The sequence below is a fragment of the Pleurodeles waltl genome, chromosome 5 (assembly GCF_031143425.1).
Source record: "Pleurodeles waltl isolate 20211129_DDA chromosome 5, aPleWal1.hap1.20221129, whole genome shotgun sequence".
Lineage (NCBI taxonomy): Eukaryota > Metazoa > Chordata > Amphibia > Caudata > Salamandridae > Pleurodeles > Pleurodeles waltl.
The window spans coordinates 658,999,769-659,011,847 of NC_090444.1; positions in this window are offsets into that span (position 1 = coordinate 658,999,769).

The window sequence follows — 12,079 nt, forward strand, 5'->3', positions numbered from 1 at the left end:
TGGTCGGTTCCAGACACAGGTCACAGAAGCACTTACAGGTTAGGTCTTCTCCTGTTGAAGGTCAGGTAGCAAGTAAGTGCACAGATAGAAAATGGCGGTCACATCCGCGGCTGTGCGTACCGTCACCGCCGGCGTACATCACCATTGGCCACTGTACCCATAGGTCCCAATGATAACCAATGAGGAGTTGCACAGCGGTTCTCGACCGCCTACCGCAACGGCACACAACGACAGCGGAATTACCTCGTTTCAACCTGTCCCTCCAGACAGGACAGGCAGACGCCATTTCAGTGGGGGTGCAGGCCATGGATCCTAACTGCGTCACAGTACACAAATGCACTAGATTGGACATCTCCAACCAAATAATGTTACAATCACAATATGCATTGAACTGTAGTGGTTGGAATGTAGAGAAAATGACCAGCTGCTCACTCTTTTGCCCTATAGATTGCAACTGCTGCGGATGAATAGGAGATGGAGACATCCCCCCATGTACAGACTCCTGGTGGACTTGGCAACAATGGAGGACAGGCACATTATCCTCACCTATAGACTTGACAGGGCCACAATCACAGAGTTGTGTGCCCAATTGGAACCTGACCTTAATCTCTGCTATCCGTCACCCCACTGGGATCCCCCCTCTTGTGCAAGTCCTATCAGTGCTCCATTTCCTGGCAAGTGGCTTTTTCTAAGTGACAGTGGGCTTGGCAGCAGGAATGTCACAGCCAATGTTCTCAATAGTGCTGACCAGAGTGTTGTCTGCCCTGATTAAACACATGTGCAGCTACATCGTTTTTGGAAGATATGGCCACAGTGAAAGCTGACTTCTAGGCAATGGGACATATCCCCAACATCATTGGGGCAATAGATGGAACACATATTGCATTTGTCATCCCCCCGGCAAAATGAACAGGTGTTCAGAAATCGAAAGAGTTTTCACTCCATGAATGTCCAGATGGTGTGCCTGGCGGACCAGTACATCTCCCACGTCAGTGCAAAGTATCCTGGGTCTGTGCGTGATGCCTCTATCCCGAGGAATAGCAGCATCCCAAATGTGATGGCCCAACTCCAGAGGCACATTATGTGGCTAATAGGTGAGCCCTGGTTTCCACCCAGTGGATGTTGGTGTATGGGTATGTTGTGGGCCCTAAGGGTGAGTGTGGGGCTAACAGTTGTCCCTCGATATTTGCAGGTGACTGGTTACCCCAACCTCTCTTGGCTACTGACCCCTGTGAGGAATGCCAGGACAAGGGCAGAGGAACTTTACAATGAGGCACTTGGGCCAACAAGAAGGATTATAGAGAGGACCTTCAGCCTCCTGAAGGTCGGGTTTCGTTGCCTCCATCTAACAGGTGGATCCCTGTGGTACTCACCCAAGAAGGTCTGGCAGATCATCGTGGCATGCTGTATGTTGCACAACCTTGCCTTGCATTGCAGGTGTCTTTTCTGCAGGAGGAGGAGGAGGCTGGAGATGGCCTTGTGGCAGCAGTGGATCCTGTGGACAGTGAAGATGAGAAGGCAGAGGATGAGGACAACAGAAGTGCAATTATTCGTCAATACTTTCAATGAGACACAGGTAAGACAGTGTTAATACACGTATAATTGACAGTTTGATGTGTGACATTGTCGCTAGCAGGCTGTGTATTCCTACTTCTATGCCCACTCACTGTACCCTTTGGCATCTCTTTTTGCAGATGTTGTTGCCCCACTATTGCTCCTGGTGTGGTCAGTGCAGCCAACTACAGGTCTTTCCAATGTAAACATTACTGTACAGTTGAATTGCAATGTTTGAACCTGGTTAAACAAATACATTTTGAAAACATTTGACATACACCATAATTGTATTTTATCAAAGTGTGTTTATTGCAGTGCTCTGAAGAAGAGGGGGTAGTGCAACGGGCTGGGTTGATGATGGATGAAAGTCCAGGGTAGAGTCCAGTCTATTTGTAGCACAGGTGCATTGTCCAAGGGGGCTTAGGAGGGGGAGCAATGGCAGTTCAAGGTGGACAGGGTGACAGAGTGGGATACAAGGGTGACAATCAGGAGAGGCTTATTTCTTGGCGGGGTTTTGGCAATAGTCTTTGGCTTCTGCCTGGATCCCAGAGAATGTTTGTGGGGTGGTTCTCCTTCTGCTGGGGGAGGGGTGCTGGTGGCCTGTTGGTCCTGTGGCGGGGCCTCCTGTCCACTAGAGGCAGCGAAGGTGGAGGGCTGTTCAGTGGTTTGGCTAGTGTCAGGGGCCCGATGGTGTGCCACTGCCTCCCTCATACTGTTGGCCATGTTTGCCAGCACCCCTGCAATGGAGCCCAGGGTGGTGTTGATGTCCTTGAAGTCCTCCCTGATCCCCAGGTACTGTCCCTTCTGCAGCCGCATGTTCTCCTGCAACTTGTCCAGAATCTGGCCCAGCGTATCCTGGGAATGTTGGTATGCTCCCAGGATTGTAGCAAGTGCCTCCTGGAGGGTAGGTTCCCTGGGCCTGTCCTCCCCCTGTCGCACAGCAGTCCTCCCAGCTTCCCTGTTGTCCTGTGCCTCTGTCCCCTGAACCGTGTGCCTACTGCCACTGACCCCAGGTCCCTGATTGTCCTGTGTCAGTGGGGTGGCCCTGGGACCCTGTAGTGGTGGACACACTGCTGATTGACGTGTCCTTTGGGACAAAGGTATGGGCCCACTAGGTGGGTTCTGTGGTGGTGTTTCCTGAGTGGGGAAGCTCTCTGGTGGTGTGAGAGTGTGCCTGGGCAACCGACTGTCTGGAGGTCCAAGATGGGCCAGGTTCGTCATCCAGATCCAGGCGACCGGAGCTGCTATCATCACTGTGGGCATCTTCTGTGGGGGGACTGGGTGTTATTCTTGCACCTATTCGCTGGTGACATTGGCTGGGTTACCTGTGGGGATGTAAATGCAGTGTAATTGTTTCTGTGTGTGACATATTGTGCATGGGTGTGTTGCCCTCTTTGGTTGGATATGCCCGGCAGCTTTTCCTTGTGTGAGTTGTTATTTAGTGGGCTAGGTGATTCTCTCTAGTGTGCATGCTGTGGTGATAGGTGTCCATGCAGGTCTGTGAGGGGTGTCCATGCATTGGTGTTGCATGCACAGCTGGGCATTGGGAAGAGTGGGTTGTGATGTTGGGGTGTGGACGAGGTGGTGGAGTGATGGGAGTGAGGGTGGGGTATGTGATGGCATGCAGGTAGGGGGTGATAGTAATAGAGAGTTGACTTACCAGAATCCAGTCCTCCTGCTACTCCTGCCAGGCCCTCAGGATGCATGATTGCCAAGACTTGCTCCTCCCATGTTGTTAGTTGTGGGGGAGGAGGTGGGGGTCCACCGCCAGTCCTCTGCACAGCTAGTTGGTGTCTTGCTGCAATGGAACGTACCTTTCCCTGTAGGTCGTTCCACCTCTTCCTGATGTCATCTCTTGTTCTGGGGTGTCTGTCCCACGGCGTTGATCCTGTCCACGATCCTCTGCCATAGCTCCATCTTCCTAGCAATGGATATCTGCTGCATCTGTGATCAAAATAGCTGTGGCTCTACCTGGATGATTTCCTCCACCATGACCCTTAGCTCCTCCTCAGAGAACCTGGGGTGTCGTTGTGGTGCCATGAGTGTGATGTGAGTGACGTGGGTGAGGGTGTGTAGGGTGATGTGTTGCGGTGTGTGTTGTGAGGTGCGTGGGTGCTGTATAGGTGATGGTGGTATGTGGCCCTGGTTGCGTGGGTGCGCTTGCTGTCTCTCTCTCTGTTGGCAATGGTTAGTAGCCGTGAAGGGTTGTGGGTAATGTGGGTGTGTTTTATAGTGGTGTGGGTGTGGTGTGTGCATAGCTGTCCGGTGTGTGTTGTTTTAATTGACTAACGTAGTGTTGTTTTGTTAGGTTGTGTGTATTTTGAGCGCGTTGAATGTACCGCCAATGTTTTACCACCATTGAATGTCCGCCACAGTGATTCAAGGGTCATAATGTTGTGCGCATTGTTCTGTTGGCGTAATGGTGTGGGTTTGGATATCGCCAGTTTATCACTGACCTTTGGGCTAGCGGACTTGTGTGTGTGGCTGTATAGTGATGGATTGATATGTGTGTGTCATAATATGGTTGGCGGACATCCGCTGCCGTGGCGGTATGTTGGCGGCAGTCGGCATGGCAGTATTTACTGCCATTGTCATAATGAGGGCCTATGTCTCCCTAAGAACCTATCATGACGTTCCCAAAACCTTGGAGTTTGCCAATGCTTGTTTGAGGATGTTCTCAGCGTTTCTAGTGACAGTGTGAATGAAATAGGTTTGCGCTTGCACAGCTTAAGCAAATCACAAGTAAATTGTGATGTTTGCGAGCGTGTAGGGAGTTTGCATACTGCAGATGAGGTTGTTTAGGGAGTTTGCATACTCAAAATTGTGAGAGTAGGGAAGTCGTTGAACTTGACATGTGTGTGGCACTTTGTGCTAAAACATTGACCACATGGTTGTTGGTATAACCGCCCTGCGTGGTCTAAGACTCCAGAGTATTGAATAAGTGTATGAGACACTTGGTTTATGTTGTAATTTCTCTGTTTAATAGGTCAATCGGAGTGGTTGATGATGATATGCTGTGTGTACAATTTCTGGTATACTTGAAGTGTCCTGGCTCCGGGGAGTGTATTCTGCACGAGTGGCTGAGTTGGTAGCCCTTACAAGAGCATACCATGTCTCTGCACAGCTTAAAATTACCACATATACAGACAGCCAGTACGGATTTGGAATAGTCCACGATTTTGCCCAGCAATGGTCACAGAGAGGTTTCCTGACTTCTTCAGGTTCACCAGTTAGAAATGGTGAAAGAATTCATAATTTGTCACAAGCTTTACAAATGCCTGAAAAGACTGCTGTGGTGAAATGAAGTGCACACCTGAAATCGCAAGAGTTTCAGTCAATGGGAAATGGATATGGGGATCAAGTCGCAAGGTCGCAAGGTTTTGTGCATTGAACTGTATATCATTCAAAGACAAATGGAATTTGTTACCTGAGGAAGACAATTGTGCCAGTTATACTCTAAACATGACTCACATTTGAGAAGAATTGAAAGCGCTCCAGGATAATGTTGACAGGGATGATTAAGAAAACTTGGCTAAAATTGAAATGTGTTCAGCGTGAGGACAATGTCTGGGTGTCCGGGGAAGGGACAAGTGGTTTTACCAAACAATCTGTTGACTCAAATGGCTAGATATTATCATGGTCAAGCACATGTTAGAAGGGATGCCATGATTCGAACGTTTAAAAAGTTTTGGTTCAATCTAAAGTTTAGACAGATTGATGAAAGAGTATTCCATTGTTGCATCATCTGTCAGCAGATGAACGTGGGAAAAGGGACTGTGGTCAACATGAGCCATATTGGAAGAGCGGGAGGTCCATTTAGCAGAATGCAGATGGATTTAATTGAGATGGCTGTATGTGGAGGATTGAGATATGTGTTGGTGATTGTTTGTACCTTCAGTCATTGGACTGAAGCTTACTCTACACGAAGAAATGACAGCCTTACAGTAACAAAATTATTGCTTATGGAACTGATACCTCATTTTGGGTTTTAAGACCCTTTAGAATCAGATAGAGGAAGTCCCTTCAGCAATGAAGTAATTAAATTGCTATGTTCAGCTTTAAACATTTACCAGAAGTTGAATTGTTGGGCAAATTAATGGTACTTTGAAGTCAAGAATAGCAAAGATATGTGTGTCCACCAACCTGAAATGGCCAGACGCTCTGCCATTAGTTCTGATGACTATAAGAAACACATGTGACAGGAAAACTAGACTGTCGTCACATGAAATCCTCATGGGCAGAGCAATGAGATTGCCAGCTGTTCCTGCCAATGCGCTTGTTAACATAACAGATGATATGGTGTTGGATTACTGCAAGGGTCTGGCTGATGTGGTTTGCTCTTTCTCTCATCAGGTGGAAGCCACCACAATGCAACCGTCTCTAGATCAAAGCCACAACCTGAGGGCGGGAGATTGCGTGGTGATCAGAAATTCATGCCAGCCATACTCGCAAAGTACCCTGTCCTTTGGACAATGAAAAATAGTTGTTGAGAGTACCAACAGCTTCCAGACAAATTCCAGAAGCAGAGAAAGAAATGGGAGAATCAGAGACTGAATCTGAGAAGACCTAAACAGTGTAAACGCTCCTGTGAGAGACGAAGTGGAAGCATACAGGAGAGTGAGAGTGAACAAACCTCAAGTGAGGTAGCAGGAGAGTCTAGTCAGAGGAGAGCTCTTCCAGAAACAGATGGCCTTGAAAGACAAACAGACCAAACTACAAACCCAGAGGTGGAAGGAGTTGAGGCTGGTCAAAACCAAAACGATCTCCTCCTGAACCAGTTGCAGGTACGTCAAGAGAAAAACCTGCCGAACAAAGTAAAAAGAACATTGACAGCAGGTCCACTGAAAGGAGAAAAGTGGCTGAAATCACAAGCAAAGGGGAAAGAAGCAATTACACTGACAATTTAAGAGGAAATAGACACAACAAGAAGAGAAGACTTAAGTGATGGAGAGTTAAACGGAGATCAAAGATTGAAAAGAAAGCGAATTGCAAATCGAAGATATGCAGGTCAAGCATGGGCATATGCAACTACAAGCGAATGGAAGAGTACATTTTTGTCTTTTTGTTTTGATCGAGGAATTCCAGGTCAGTACTTTGGCACGTGAAGAAGATCGGTGAACTGAACTATTTAAAATAGCGAAACGAATTAAAGTGCAAAATAGTCTATTCAAAGTAACCGGAAGAGACATTTAAATAACCTGATTTGACAAGCTGCTAAACTGATTTTGATCAATTGCCGATTTTGATAAGCTACCTATTTTTGACAAGGTCTTGGAAGATAGACTGAGAGCTGTAAATAACAGCTAAAAAAGATTGAAAATGTTGTTTTGTTTTTGCTGCATAGTTATCATTTTTCTCTTCTACTTTCTGATTCTTTACAGATCATGAGTAACCAAAGCCAACAGGTTAGGAACAATAGGGGCTGCCAATACCTACATATTGGTTTGGAGATTGTGTGCATGATATTGTATTTGGTGTTGATTGTGAGAATGACTCTTCTTGACAAGATTTTAGCCAACCATACCTCTGCTTTAGAGACAACTTCTACACTCACAGAGTTAGACAAGTTTAGAATTAATGAGAAGTTTATGCACATAGACAGCTCCCAAGGAGAAATTTCTTCTAATGTTGTCTATCTCTTATTGCGAGAGTATGTTGAGATGATGAATGAGAGAGATTGTTATGTTTGCACACAAATTCCTTCATCAGTGGAGGAAGGAGTTACTTACCATAGTTTGCCCCTTACTTATGGAATAAGTTGTAGTCTTTTACTAACAAGATTCTATAACCAGGTATACATTCTGTATTTCTATTCAAATCATGAAGTAGTGTTTTCGTTTGTTCCTATAATTAAGTACCTGAGTAGAGTAGCTAAGGAGAATTATATAGAATTAGTGACAGGATTCTTTGAACCTACATTAACCTTTGGCACAGCTTATGCTCACAGAAACAACCCCAGATACTTGCTTACACCTATAGAAAAGAGTTTCTTAGATCAGACTGATGACAGGAAAAAGGCATTAAAGGAGAAATTAGAGAAGGCCTTAGAGAAAAGGTAATTTAAAAGTGATCATGCATTTAGCGACATAAAGAGCCAAGGGAAATTAGCTTTAGATGCCCAACACATAGGGAAGCTTTGTGTATATAGGCCTAAATCTAGAATGGACACATTGTTTATTGGAACGAGTGAATGTAGACATGTGTTTTTGTTTCAGACTAAATGGAGGTTCATGGTAAATGGACAAGACCCAGCAATTTTAGGAGTTTATTACATCTGTGGACCAAATGCATTTTACCGTCTTCGAAGAGGGTGGTATGGCATATGTTACTTGGGGATAGTTTTCCCAAAGATATACCAACTTGAGAACCTAAATAGAGTACCTAAAGTGACTGAATTACCTCATGATAGACAAAAGCGAGAATCTTATTCTGGCATTGTTAGAGACATATTTGGAGCTATAGGGGGTCATTCTGACTTTGGCGGGCGGCGGAGGCCGCCCGCCAAAGTCCCGCCGTCAGAATACCGCTGCGCGGTCAAAAGACCTCCGCGGTAATTCTGAGTTTCCCGCAGGGCTGGCGGGCGACCGCCAGAAGGCCGCCCGCCAGCCCAGCGGGAAACCCCCTTCCATGAGGATGCCGGCTCCGAATGGAGCCGGCGGAGTGGAAGGGGTGCGACGGGTGCAGTTGCACCCGTCGCGATTTTCAGTGTCTGCTTGGCAGACACTGAAAATCCTGGTGGGGCCCTGTTAGGGGGCCACTGCAGTGCCCATGCCATTGGCATGGGCACTGCAGGGGCCCCCAGGGGCCCCACGACACCCGTTACCGCCAGCCAGGTTCTGGCGGTCAAAACCGCCAGAACCAGGCTGGCGGTAAGGGGGTCGGAATCCCCATGGCGGCGCTGCCTGCAGCGCCACCATGGAGGATTCCCTAGGGCAGCGGGAAACCAGCGGGACACTGCCGGTTTCCCGTTTCTGACCGCAGCTGTACCGCCGCGGTCAGAATGCCCATGGATGCACCGCCAGCCTGTTGGCGGTGCATCCGCGGTCCCCGGCCCTGGCGGTAGTCAACCGCCAGGGTCGAAATGACCCCCATAATTCCTTCAGTGGGAGTTATTCTGAATTCTTTGAAAATCCGAAAGTTGTCTACTATTGTGCATAACATTTTGACAAACTATTCAGGCGCCATGATCCTAATGGATACAGAAATGTCTGTGGTAAGATCTATGACTCTTCAGAACCGCCTTGCATTAGACATCCTTTTAGCAAAGGAGGGCAGAGTTTGTAAAATGCTGAACTCGCAACATTGTTGCGCATTTAAACCTAACAATAGTAAAGAAATTAGAAGCCTTATTAACAATTTGACTAATGATAGCGCTGATTTGAAACAGCTGAAAGAACCAAGAGTTTGGGAAAATGTTGCAAAAGGTTTGCTACTGTGGGAAATTGGCTGGGCAACCTAGGGAAAGGGATAATTCTGAAAATGCTACAGATAATACTGATTATTGTGACTTATATAATTAGAGCAGGGGTAATTTATAAATTTTATCATCTGACGAAGAAATTGAAAAATGATTAGAGGAGGGAAGAAATTAAAATGGAGAAGTTCTTTAGAGAAAATTCAAAAAGAGAAAGAAGAAGAAAAAGTTACAAAAAATGCACATTTTAGCTGAACATAAATTTGCATGGAATGATGTAAAGTGTGATGATATATTTAGTCATCAATTTATTAAGGGTTAAGAATTTGCACAGAATTTGGCTAACATATAAAATAATGTGTGATTTGGAAAATGTACCCACTTGAGTGGCCACCATAAAAATAAATTATGCTTTTAGTAAATGCATTTTATTATTAGTTGAAGTGCAGGTGTAGAGAAAATTGTAGTAGTATGTTTTATTTATGATTTCATGCTACGTATTTGCTTAGTTTACTATAGGCCTTAAGTTAGCGAGGTTTGGGCCTAGTATGCACAGTCTCATAATAAGCTGCAATGTCTAACAAAATAGTGGGAAATGTATGATTTGAGAACTAATACTTCTGTTGTTCACACTGTGCTGATCAAACATTTTGCAGATGTCTTTAATATTCTCAAGAGAACTGCCTGCTAGAATGTGTTGTATTAGAAATTGCAACTTTGTAAAGTTTGATGCATGAGACAGCGATATTCCCAGCAGCCAACAATGGCACTGACTGGAATACGGACTGCAACAAGAAGGTTACCTGACGAGTCTGGCGATGGGAACAGGAGAAGAGGAGCCAATCATCGACGTGTAAAATACAGTTTAGTTATATCTTAGAGTTGGATTTTTATTTCTAATGGACTTACTGTATACATACAAATTTCTGACCAATGACAGGGTGGGAAGATTCTTTAGGATATTCTAACTTAGCCCGACTAAACCGAGAAAAGAGGGCTCTTTCTATTCTGATTTTTCCCTGTAGTGGTTCTGTTTGAGGAGCTGAACAGTTCCTGATGACTTTATATCATTTTTTGACTTTATTGCTTGAGTTTATGATGCTGAATGCTGATCCCTTACAAATTGTTTCTTAAATGGTTCAGATAGCTTAGAGTTCCCAGTGCCTGAACCACCCCCTTTCACTGCCCGTTGTGGAAGCACACCAGATGAATGTCCTAATGATGAAGAGAAACGCAGCTGGCTGATCCATATGAGCAGAGGTATAACAAAATGCTATTGTCCTTGTTGTAGGATTTGTCATTTGTTCTAGGTACCAACCGCTATTTTGATAGATCCATAGTGAGATGCTTTCCAAATTAACTTTATCTAAATTGTTTTGCATGAAGCCCAAACATGCTATTCTAATATAGAAGGTTAGTTAGTGATCCCTGGAAATGTAAAAAATGTGCAATTAAAAAAGAATCGATGTTCACCTGTTGCATCGAGATGTATATCATTCCTATTGCGCAGTTATTCTTGTTATTAATTGGTATTGTGACTCTGTAATGCTTAATTGTTAATGCTTTAGTTAAATTGAGATCCTTTAGAAGTTTTGGTCAACAGGTGTTTTTCATGTATGTTTATCAGTTAGGGGGTCATAACGACCTTGGCGGGCGGCAGACCGCCATGCGCCAGCCAATGCGGCCGCACCCCCGCCGCGGCCATTTGGAGATCCCCGCCGGCCCAGCGGGGATCACGGCCGCAACATAGGAGCAGGCTCCAAATGGAGCCGGCGGTGTTGTGGCCGTGCAACGGGTGCAGTTGCACCCGTCGCACTTTTCACTGTCTGCACAGCAGACAGTGAAAAGCCTCATGGGGCCCTGTCAGGGGGCCCCTGCACTGCCCATGCCAGTGGCATGGGCAGTGCAGGTGCCCCCAGGGGCCCCACGACTCCCCGTACCGCCAGCCTTTTCCTGGCGGTACAGACCGCCAGAAAAAGGCTGGCGGTCGGGGAGTCGAAATCCCCTGGGCAGCGCTGCCCTGGCGGATTACATCCGCCGGGGCCATTGTGGCGGTAAACCGCCGACCCCGGCGGTGCGACCCCGGCGGTGCGACCGTGGCGCAACCCCCGCGGTCATAATATGCCGGGAGGCACCGCCAGCCTGTTGGCGGTGCTCCCGTCGCATTGGCCCTGCGGTTGTAATACCGCCAGGGTCATAATGACCACCTTGGTGTTGAGATTAATTTATGTGACTTCAGTATTGTTAAAGAGGGAAATAAACTTTGTAACTTTTACATAAAGGGATGGTTATTGGTGGCCAAATGGTCATGGTTTTTGAAGATTATTGACTCCAGATTAAATGTTTGGTTATTGATTATGTTGAAAGGATTGATGTTTAAAGGTGAAGCTCTTTGTGGAATCATTCCAAGTGTAGTCAAAAGGTCTGTTGAACCTCTAACGCGTCCCCTGAACTGAATTATAAAACAGCAAATAAGATGTGACGTTCTCACACTTTCATTTTACATAAAGCCTATCAATTCGCCTGAACTGAGTTCAGTGGCCTGAAGGGGTTCATTGTTTTGTCCAGTGAGAACGGTGCAGTGCAAGTGAAGTAGAGGCAACTGAGCGCTTCAGACAACATTTCGAGAGTCTTGGACTGCTACAGTAATTTATAGTCAAAAGCAACCTGTGGGAAAGTAGATGAAAATGTGCATAAACTGCTTCAAAGGTTTCAGCTGTGATGCCTGGCAAATTATGCAAGCAGAAATCCAATGAATGATCCAGTAAGTAGCAAACAGCATGGCCGTAAATCTGCCAGCCAGGAACCAATATTAATGAAAGAAGGCAAACGAGCAGCAGGACTGAAGGCTGTAAAATGGCATCTTTTGACTGCCCATGAGATCAGAGCCCCTGTGCATATCGTATAGGAGAACTGTGATACAAAAACTTGCAGGACTGAAAGTAAAACATTTTGGGCCAGATGTAGGAAGGTCCGGATTTGCGATCCGGAAATTGCAAATCGGTGCGACTTGCAATTTCCGAATCGCAAATCCGGATGCAGTACGGTGTCTCAGACACCGACTGCGACTCGCTATGGGGTCGCAAAGACCCACCTCATTAATATTAATGA